The 12,054-nt window shown below is 35.3% G+C and overlaps 1 long non-coding RNA gene across 1 annotated transcript in view; it reads left to right on the top strand.

The window, feature by feature from the left end:
• LOC144965822 (uncharacterized) overlaps positions 1–12,054 on the top strand; it is a 76,857-nt gene that overhangs the window by 45,105 nt on the left and 19,698 nt on the right. The window contains exon 3 of the long non-coding RNA XR_013644108.1: positions 3,811–3,986. This is a non-coding gene — a long non-coding RNA (uncharacterized LOC144965822). The remainder of the gene's footprint in view (positions 1–3,810; positions 3,987–12,054) is intronic.

Genomic DNA, 12,054 nt, shown 5'->3' on the forward strand with positions numbered 1-12,054 from the left:
ATAACATACGCCAGCCGGATATAATGTACTAACATAATACTATTTTTTGTAACCTTCAACGTTTATAGATAGTATGCAGATGACGTCACTCAGGTCTTTGTTATTGTTTTTTGCCATCCGCGTTTATGAGTAATGCTCACTGAACTGTATTAACCCGACTATAAACGTTCATGGATACACACAGTTTTGTGTGTTGGTCCGTTATACTTCCGGATGGCAATGTTATGAGCTTCTTAGCCAAGCGCATACTATCTATAGTCTAATTGTTGAATTTAGCGAGAACTACTCAAAAAAAAAAAAGGCTGGCACCCCCCCCCCCCAACAAAAAACCAAAAAAAAAACAAAAAAAACAAATTCTTTAAAAAACAAACTAAACAAAACAAAAACAATAACAAAGGGGTGAAAGACATCAATTTCCTTCTTTCTATAAACGTTCAAGGTTGCACATAGTTTGGTGGATGTTGTGAGTATTTTACCAAACCGCATAGCATCAATAGTCTGGTTTATAAATTGAGTTAAAACTTATCACTCAACTGGTGGTCTGAAATCAAAAATTATAATAATTTATAATGAACAACGTCGCTCAGGTCTTTGTTTATTTTCCTGTTTTTTAGACCGGTAGTTGGGTGATAGATGTCTTATGCACCACCCCTTCCCCCCCCCCCCCCCCGGGCTCAATGAGGATAACTATATTATAAGTAAATAGGTCGGGGGGGGGGGGGGGGGTGGGGGTCCGGATAGCTCAGTTGGTAGAGCACTCGCTTCACAAGCAAAGGGACCGAGATCGATCCCCCAGTCGAGAGTTTTTTCTGACCCCCCCTGTCCACCCAGCAGTGATTGGGTTGCTGTGTCTAATAGATCTGGCGGAAAGTACTTTTTGATAGACCAGCGTCTTATCCAAAGGATAGCAAGCAATCGCCAGTGTCCGTTTCACGCTAGAGAAACCGGGGTAAACTACGGGCTTCATGGACCTATGGCTCTGAATGACTTTTTAAAAAAAAGTAGGTCGGGTGATAAGTTCTAACTAAATAAAATTCTTTCAAGCAGATTACAAACGTTTAATTATTAATGTTACACACGATTTTGTTTGTTGGTACGATTGATCTGGCGTGCAGATATGGTGAGTAAACAGATACGTTCAACACATTTACAGTACAGTGTTAATTAATGGTATTGAGTCGTGTTCAATAATGGTTGCGAATGGTGCAGTATCCCGTTACAGGAAAATATGTGACAATTGTCATTTATATTGCCAATCTGTGATACACCATTACCAAATCACAATGTGTTACCTGTCACTTCAAAACGATAGTATTTCAGTTAAGAAAAAAACTATTAAAAATGTTTGGAGGCAGCGTGGCTCAGCGGTACGGTCTTTGCTTCCTACCCGAAAGGTATCCAGTTCGATCACCCGCTGCTGCGCTGTGTGGCCTTGAGCAAGTCACCTCGCCTTAGTTCAATTTGCGGCGCTGTACTGCGGCTGACGCCTGGGTTATTCCAGTCTTCCCTTGGAATAGACCCAAGAGACAAATCTCGCCTAAGGGATGAAAAAGAGAATTTTATTTTATTTATTTATTTATTTAAAATTGCCAAGAAAACTGTTGGTCTAAATTTTAGTTTGTTGAGGAGAATAAAAATAATTGCGGTTATGTGGTCCAATGGTATGACACTGGCCTTCGGGCCGTAGGTTCCAGGGTATGAGCCCCACATTGAGCGGCTCATCGTTGATTTCTTGGCAATAAATCTCACCGTACTCAGGTGCAAAATGAGTACCTGGTCGTGGACAATAGGCATCATGTCTCGTCTTAAAATTAGCCTGCTCCCTTATTTGTTACTATATATATATATATATATATATATATATATATATATATATATATATATATATATATATATATATATATTTATATATATATATAGTATGCAGATGACGTCACTCGGGCCTTTGTTATTGTTTTTGCCATCCGCGTTTGTGAGTTGTTCTCACTAAACTGTATTAACCAGACTATAAAAGTTCACGGTTACACAGAGTTTGTGTGTTGGTCCGTTATACTTCCGGATGGCAATGTTGTGAACTCCTTGGCCAAGCGCATTCTATCTATACATCGTCGTCCGATTCATAGACTTATACAGTTTTGGGCGATAGATCATATATATATATATATATATATATATATATATATATATATATATATATATATATATATATATATATCTTTACCAAAACCTAGAGAAGCCGAAATGAGTCAATAAACTGCATAGTAAAATAAAGGGGGGGGGGGGGGGGTTAAAAGTGACTTTGATAAAAGATACAAAACAAAGTAAACGACGTTTATTTGGTGTTGTATCTTTTATAAGTTATTTTTGCTTCCTTTATTTTGATATATATATATATATATATATATATATATATATATATATATATATATATATATATATATATTAACAATTAAAAAAAATTATGCCTTTTTCGCCACGAAATCATAAGATATCTTCGCCTGGGCATTCCACGAAAGAATATAGATAACTCATCAAACAAGATGTCTGATGTCAACAGGAATCACCCACGTTGTCCAAGTCAGCAAATTGGGGGTTAATAATATTGCTCAAGGAAAGAAACGAAAGTGCCTAAAGCGAGGCTCGAACCCGTGTCCTTCCCGGTCACAGCCTTAACCACTCGGCCACATCGCTTCCCTATATATATATATATATATATATATATATATATATATATATATATATATATATATATATATATACATTGTGTCAAGAAAAAAAGAAGTAGTTCCTCGGAACCATTAGGCACATGGAGCAGAGTTTATCCTGGTTTCTATAGTGTGACACAGGCTTTACCAATCCGTATAAATTGCTTTCTGCTCTTTTTTTAGGACCTAGTCTATCGTTTGTGTTTTTTTGTTTTTGTTTTTTTTGTTTTTTGTTTTCTTTCTTTTTTTATGACTGAAGAAGGTTTTTAAAAAATTCACTTAAACAGAAAATACACGCTTTATCATCAGTGCTCATCAGAAATAATAAGCTAATGTGTTCCTAGCGGAAAATGTGCGCTTTATTTCGATGTTACTGCGAGATAAGGGGAGGAAGGTGGAATTGGGGGGGGGGGGACGATAATGATACTTCAAATAATTAAATGAATAATGAATAATTCATCATCGCACCGGTACCACTTCATCTATCTAATTGACCAATGGAAGGAAGATAGGACAGTTGAGCGTGGATATATAATAATATTATAAATTATACCAAAATGTAAAAGTCTCATCAATATTATAATATGCATAGCGTTATTATGTATGCGGTGAACAGCTGCTGTGGTAGGTAAACCAGCGGCGAGATAAAGGCCTTTTTTCCTATATAAACGTGGGGAGCTAGCAACGGGCCAGTCATTAGTCTCCATCCAGGCTCCGTTGTCACACGTGCCGCAAAAAGGAACAAGTTCAATATTGTATTTCTATTAATATTATAATAATATATTATATTTAATCACTCACAAGACTTTTTACTCTTCGTTCAGTTAGCTGGCTGGTGCAATGATGTTTGTGAACTTTAGAAATTTGTGTCCTACAGTCCACAGCTTCTAGAAAACGACTTAGTCTACAGTGTGATAGTATCCTGTTATCGAGATACCACAGAATTCATTTCAAAATTGTGTTTCATTCACCTTAAAACGAATTAACAATATTATTCGAATACAACAGTGTCTAATAATATTTCTCGTAATTTCAAGTTGGAGAAAGTGTAAAAAGCACAAGGTGGAGTGTGTATTTAGACACATTATGTTTTTTTTTTTAATAGGAGAAAAGACTTGCAATGCAGTGTATATAAGATCAACTGTGAGAGAAACCAACCTTCGAGTTTTAAAAAATCAACGAGCAATGAATGAATAAACCAGAAAGTACACAAGAAATATGCAACATTTCAGTATGGGTCCACAAGATTTTTGTTGACACAATCAAGATAAGACGAAAAGGGTGAGTACTTGCTAGATTTCTTGTGACCCACCGTGTAGCTAAATATATGTTCAAATTATATATATATATATATATATATATATATATATATATATATATATAATTAGATAAATAAAAAAACCCAGTGAATATTATACATTTTATTCTCCTAAACGAATGCATTTATATTTGAACGCCAGTTTAATAAAATGTCGTTCAGAGCAATTTGGCCCATAAAGACGGAATTTATCCCGATTCTATAGCGTGAAATAGAAAAGCAATTGATTCATATCCCTTGGTTAGGACGCTACTCTATCGCAATGTACTTTCCACCAGTTCTAACATACCCAGATCTCGACTTTACTCGGTATCGATCTCGGTCCCTTTGCATGTGAAGCGAGTGGTCTACCTGAGCTACCATTCGGAAGGCTTGCTGTTCTTTAGTATGAATTTCTTACGAAGATTGTGTATGGATTGTTATGATATTAAATATAAAAGAAAATCTTATGAACGTTGAGCTTTTACTTAGTTAATTAATTAATTAAATTAACTAATTGATTATTATTATTATTATTATTATTATTATTATTATTATTATTATTATTATTATTATTATTATTATTATTATTATTATCATTATTATCATTATTATTATTATTATTATTATTATTATTATTATTATTATATATTATTGTTGTTTATTATTATTATTATTATTATTATTATTATTATTATTATTATTATTATTATATTATTATTATTATTATTATTATTATTATTTTTATTATTTGGCTAAAAACATCGACTCAAAAACTCACGTATAACTTACAAAATCATGCTAATTCATATTTTGCCCTGAAAATGTTAACATGATGTTGATGGCTGAAATAATCCCCTAATTTGTCAAGATATGATTAAACCTGAGAGTTTAAAAGTCTCAGGTTGAATATTTTGTTGGGGATCATTTCAATCGATCGATATGGAATCGAGTCATAAGTCTTAGGTTTGAAAAATGTTCTCACCAGCTGGGCGGAAAAGGGGGGGGGGGGATTTTACTATCTCTTCGCCCCCCCCCCCCTTCCCACCTATCTCCATCGCTCTTTCTCTGTATATATCTCTGTTTCTTTGCTCACTCTAAACAAAGATCCACTCACAAACACACACACACACACACACACACACACACACAGTTAATCCAAGCCTTCGAAGGTCCTTATATTTCGTATCACACGTTTTCAACCAATTAAAATCGAGAGGTTCCAGGCTTGAGAGTTTTTGCTAAGATCAGAGTCTTTTAGATCGATCGATAATTTAAGAGCGAGTTTTCTGGAGATTAAAAAAAAAAATACGTGTCTTATGGCAGTTAACTGGTTTATAAAAATTTCTGATTGTATAAAAATGACAAAGTCATAAACAAACTGTCTGGAGTACTCTGGCAATAATATATTAAATTTTGGCCAGAAACCTCAAAACTATGGATAGAATTTTAAAAAATCAAAATTCGAGACCTCTTTCTAAAAAAAAAAAAACAATTCTTTTATTTCTTTTCAGTCGCAAGTTTGATTGAGAATCATTCTAATTGAGATATTTCGAATTAATGAAATCTTTGAAGCGTATAACATTTCTGGCTATTTAAAACAAAAAATGATTTGTCAGTACGTCAGTATGTGTACATTTGGTGTGGGAGTGTGTGTGCGTTGGGGGTGGGGGGGGGGGGGGGGAGTAATGGCCATTGCAGGGCTGTGGTCTCCTTTATTACAGGTGTCATGTTATAAAGTTCCAGACAGAGGATATCCGGTGTGAGATCTATCCCGCCTAAACAACTGATTGTGTTTATTATCTGTGCACTGTTCCAATGTTTGAACAAGACTGACATTGTGGGACTCCTCCGTGCAAAACGCATTTTTAAACTATAAAAGGCCAGGTAAAAAAAAAAATCAATTGAAAAAGAAATTGGGCCAGAAAATTCTCACTTGAACTCTTACTTTATTAAGATGATTCCAAATTTATCAAAATACTTTAAAAGCTAAAAGGAGTGAAAGAAACAGCGACAATGACACAGGTTTTTACATTCCTCTTCAATTTTTTCTATTTTATTTTACACCAGTGCCTGGTCCCTTATTTTTCACTTTGGTATTTTCAGAATAAACATTTCTTTTTTTCCGTCAATCTATTTATCAATTTTCATATATGTCTACATCAATCAATGCATCCAGATACCTGCATATCCATAAACCCGCCACCCCCCCCCCCCCCCCCCCCCCCCCCCCACCACCATCAGTTTCCTGTAGCCTTAGTACTTTATTTCATCGTTATCGACGGGGAACGCAGGAAGAAGCAAAAATTGTGATCAGCAATGCACGTCCTCTTTATTGATGACTGTCCTCTTCCAACCACACCTGCCCCCCCCTCTCTCTCTCTCTCTCTCTCTCTCTCTCTCTCTCTCTCTCTCTCTCTCTCTCTCTCTCCCTATCCTATCCCCCTTCCTCCTTCTCTTTCACTCCCTCTAAACTCATTCGCTTACCTCATTACAGCCCACAACTCTATCTCTCAAATCAACATTATTACAACATTGTAAAGGTTTTCTCTTTTATGGGTGGTTTAAATCTCAAACCCCGATCATAATGTAGCTAGCTCTTGTCATGCATACATACCCAATGAAAGGAAGGAAGCACTCTTTAAAAGAGGAGTCGTTTCTTAGAAATAATGTCGCTTCTCTCTTGAATAACTTAGCCTGGATTGGAACAATAAACAGGAAATGCTAAACCAGGACACAATCTAAAAATCGCTGTTCTTATTTTTGTGTGTTTGTGTTTGTGCGTGAGTGTGTACTCAGTGTATTTGTGTATGTCTATGTGTACGTGTGTATGTGTATGTGTGTGTATGTGTGTGTTCGCGTGTTTAATTAGGTGTTCTACATGTGAGTATGTGTGTGTTTGTGCGTTTGTATGTGTTTTGTGTGTGAGTGTGTCTGTGTGTTCCTCAAGGCACGTCATTTAAAATCTTTTTTTTTTCTTTCTCATAACAGTATTATCATTTTTTCTTTTAAAACACAATTTGTCTAGGATAGCGAGCACTCAGTGTTAAGAATATGTTATATTCCCTGTTTCAATTTTACAACCGTGTTTTAAACTATTTTTTAAAAAAATTCTTTTTTAAAATCTTTTTTTTTCTGTGGTAAAAGAGCAAATTTTCTTTCATTTTATTTTAACACACATTTGTAAATCATCGTTGCTTTAAATAGACGTCTAGTTCTTTATTGTGTTGAGGTTTATTTGTATGAAATTATAGTTTTAACACAATATGATTGTAGAAAATAGGAAAAGAGATGTGTGTGTGTGTACGTGTGTGTGTGTGTGTGTGTGGGGGGGGGGGGGGAAGAAGAAGAAAACGTGAATGAGAGAAATAGTGAAATAGAGGGGGAAGGAGGGAGGGAGGGGGGGAGATAGATAGATAGATAGAGAGATAGAGGGAGAGAGAGAGAGAGAGAGAGAGAGAGAGAGAGAGAGAGAGAGAGAGAGAGAGAGAGAGAGAGAGAGAGAGAGAGAGAGAGAGAGAGACTTTCTGTTTCCATTAATTAGCTTGGTGAATTGAAATATTTAATATTGGGAATCCCTTCAACATATTTTGTAGCAACAACAATGATAGTGAAATTTCGCAAGTTAAACCCGTAACGTTGAATCCGATTTTATAGCATAATCATCAATTAAGAAATAATAACACACTATTGTTTGCAACTCAGAACAAAGGGAATATGCATATATACAATAATATCTTATGTCTTTCAGTGTGTAGTGCAATCATAAAAATTCTACAAACAATCGTGTTCATTGCTTAGTATTAATTTATTGATGATTAGTACAAGTCAAGTTAGTGGAGTTCAAAGTTCAAATAGTCCGTATTATTATAATATTAGTTATTATTATTTCTTATTTATTATTATATTTAATTATAGTATCAGTGTTAAAGTATGGACTGTCGAATTTTACCGAACACATAATACTCAAATAGAGATAAAATTTCTCGTAGATATATCGCCTAGGGATAGTGGGTTCTGTAATTGTTTGTTCTCCTCCTCCTCCTCCTCCTCCTCCTCCTCCTCCTCCTCCTCTCCCTACTCCTCCTCCTCCTACCCCCTCCTCCTCCTGTTCTCCTCCATGCAGCCCTCATCCCTGTCCCCATTTCCTCTTTCCTCCTCCTCCTCCTCCTCCTCCTTCCCATCTTTCTCTTCCTCCTTCTCCTCTTCTTCTTCTTTTTCTTTTTTTCTTGCTCCTCTCCTCCTTATCCTCATTCTCCTCCTCCTTCTCTTCTTCCAACTCTGTCATATTGTTTTTTGTCCTCCTCCTCTTCTTCTACTTCTTTTTGCATTCTTCTTGTTCCTATTCCTCCTCCTCCTCCTCATCCACCACACCTCCCCTCCAACTATCTCTTCTTTTTTCTTGTTCTCTTCCTCCTCTTCCTCCTTCTCCTCCTCCACCACCCCTCCCCTCCAACTATCTCTTCTTTTTCTTGTTCTCCTCCTCCTCCTCCTCCTCCTCCTCCTCCTCCTCCTCCTCCTCCTCCTCCTCCTCTTTCTTTTCCAACTCTCTCATCATTTTTCTTGTTATTTTCCTCCTCCTCCTCCTCCTCCTCCTCTTCCAAACTCTCTCATCTTTTTTCTTGTCCTCCTCCTCCTCCTCCTCCTCCTCCTCCCCCTCCTCCTCCTCCTCCTCCTATTCCAAACTCTCTCATCTTTTTTCTTGTCCTCCTCCTCCTGCTCCTCCTGCTCCTGTTTTGACACAAATGCACACATTAAATGTGACCAGTTTTCTCAAAACGGTGATATGTTGGGATTAACTGGCGTTGGAAATTGAACTTATAATCGTAAATGTGAAACTTATGGAGTTAATTTTTGACTCTTACGGTATATCATAAACACAATTTCGTCAATCTAAAAAAAAAAAAATAGGAAAAAAAAAGAGAAAAAAAGAGTTATTTCATAAAGTGAGAATCAAAATCGCTACCATTGCTGTTACATTTTATATTAAGCTCATCTTAGAAGACAAATAATAGCCTATATATCAACATGAATCAATAAGGACAACGGTGGAGCCTTTAATGATCTGTTAGGCGTCTATGGTGATAAGAAAGTAGTATGGAGGAGGAAGTATTCTTTTTTATATATACCTTATTGATTTCCAATGAATTTGCAGGTCATTTACGTCTCTTTATGTGAAGATAATGAACACACACCATAGATTTATATTATGTGGATCATTAATTATAGATGCTCAACTGAGGTCTTTTTGCGTGCAAAAATTATGATGATGATGATGATGATGATGATGATGATGATGATGATGATGATGATGATGATGATGATGATGATGATGATGATGATAATTAGTTTGAAAATGCTCATAAATCGAGTAACAATAAAAGAATAAGAAAATGTTATGACTGTTGACGTTTGAGCATTATTCAATTAATTTGGCTGAGGGTATATTGTTCATTTACAACGTCAGTTATAATGAATACTCCCTCCCCCCAATTCATGTTATTGTTACTTATGATTAATACCCTATAATAGATTGCTTACAAAGTTAGTATTTCCCTTGCCCTAAACTTATCATTAACAAAATTAGCAATGATAAATATTCCTCTCTCTTCCAATAACTTTACCAGTAACAAAGTTAGTCATACATCATCATTTTAAATAATAGTTATGTTTTTCATGTATAAAGTTATTTGTAATAAATACTCCTTCTTATACGCCCCCCCCCCCCACCCTTTTTTTCCACCAATAAATTGTTCGTTTACAAAATTTGTTATACTGAATTGTAATGCCCTTTGAGCTCGTTTAGTGGATATTGCGCTATATGTAAAAAAAAATCCAAAAAAATTACCTTTTTCGCATTTAAATTTCTTCCAATTTTAAGGTAAAGCTCACTTTTATAGAAACTTGCTTCACAACCCCCCCCCCCCCCCCTCCCCCCTCACCTTCCCATGTGACACCAGGTGGAGGCGAAGGGCCACATAATACAATACTTATTATAATATTCCACACTTGAAATACACAGGACTTCTGCCTGCTTTTGTGTGTTAATTGTTAAAGGCGTGATGCACACACAGACTGGTACACACCACGCACGAGTTATAAATTAACATAATAATAATATTCAATTAGAAACAATGCGCATTCCGCATTGCAACAGCTTACGACATATTCATGACATAAAATTATGTAAAAATGCCCTTTAAAATAAATTAAAAAAAAAAACAGAAAAAAAACGAACAAGCAAAAAAACGAAGAAGTAGGGAATGAAAGCAGAAAATGATATATATTAAATATGCGGGTCACCAGTTCACTTCACCCCCCCCCCCCAAAAAAAAAAAGAAAAAAAAAGAAAAGAACCAAAAAACAAACAAACCTACAAAAAACAAAAGAAAATAATAAACCCCCCCCCCCCCGCCAAAAAAAAAAACAAAAAAACAACAACAAAAAACAAAAAAAACAAAACAAACAAAATAAAAAAGGAAACAAAAAACAACAACAAATTCCCTCCTCCCAAACAAAACAAAACAAAATAAAAACAAACAAAAAAAACCCCCAGAAAACAGAACATTGTTTAAATGGCTATAAAATTATGATAAAGTAGATAGAATTGTTTTAAAACATATCGATTCAAACAGAAAATAATTAAATGCCAGGTAAAATACCGCCTCTTCTGCCGAGCCAAACTATTCCAAATTAATTGTCCTTATTTAAATTTAAAAGACAATAAAAATAAAAATAAATAATCATAAATATAAAATAAACAGCATTGTTTTAAAAAACTATATTCATTAGACCTATACTATCGCATTATGAAAAAAAAAAAAACCCCAAAAGAAACGCGTATTTAAAATTTTGGCCAGAAAACTCGTCCTTCAATAATATCAATTTATTAAACTGATCCTCATCTTGTACTTTTGTAAAGGTCTATTGAACCCAAATTGTCATGACGTTGCTCATCGTTGTAATGGAAATAACTTTCAAACCAACTCAAAACAGTAATGTCCATTACAACAATGTTAAATCACTAATAAAAGTGAATGCCAGTTCATAGTTTACTAACTCAATTTAAATTAAGAAGAACAAAAAAAAAAAGCAAAACAAAACAAAACAAAACAAAACAAAAAAAAAAGAAAGAAAAGAAAAAAATAAATAAAGTAGATTATTTTAAAAAAATCTATTGTATCTGGCGTTCATTGCTGGATTGATGACATTTAATCAAACGATCTGGGACACAAGTGTAACAATTGTCTGTAAAAGTTATAGCTTGGTTAAACCTGTCTACACAACTACGAACGCGCACCATTTGTGATTGTGAGTAACATTCATTTTGTTCCCAACGTGCCGCGGACACAGGCTATAATATTATCATATTAACAAAATCGATAGTTTTGGTCATTAAAATTTATTGCTATTCCAATTTCTTTTTAAATTTTCTTTTTTTATATTTATCTATTCACCGCCTGATTGAACTCTTTAAATTTTATTTATTCCGTTCTCTTTATGTTGACTGCTGCTGCTGTTGTATGTAATGTGTGGGCAAAATGGGGCAATGCTGTTACCACAGCCTCGACGTGTTTCCAACGGTATAGGCTAAGTCTCGCTGGGGCCTGTATAATATGGTTGGTCACAGCTGGGGTAGACGACACAGTAGTATGTAGTAGACAGTAGACAGAGACAGTAATCGACAGGCCCTTTTCTCTCTTTGTTACCAAGTTGTATAATGTGATGTATGCTGCCTGCTTGATTCTATGGACAGACGACGTATGTAGCCGCCCAGCCGCCTCGTCAGGACAACAGCTGTTTTGTTGTTGTTGTTGTTTAGGGAAGGGGGGTGGGAGGGGGGGGGGGTTGACTGACTGAGTGGGTGGCTGTGGGGTGAGGTGATTGGGGATATTAAGGGCAAAAAACCCCCAAAAAACTGATATTAATTGGGAGTGTGATACGACTGATAGTTTACCATCCACCCATCCACACACACACACACACACACACACACATATATATATAATATATATATATATATATATATATATATATATATATATATATATA

The sequence above is a fragment of the Berghia stephanieae genome, chromosome 2 (assembly GCF_034508935.2).
Source record: "Berghia stephanieae isolate SIO BIC M18660-M18661 chromosome 2, UCSD_Bste_1.3, whole genome shotgun sequence".
Lineage (NCBI taxonomy): Eukaryota > Metazoa > Mollusca > Gastropoda > Nudibranchia > Aeolidiidae > Berghia > Berghia stephanieae.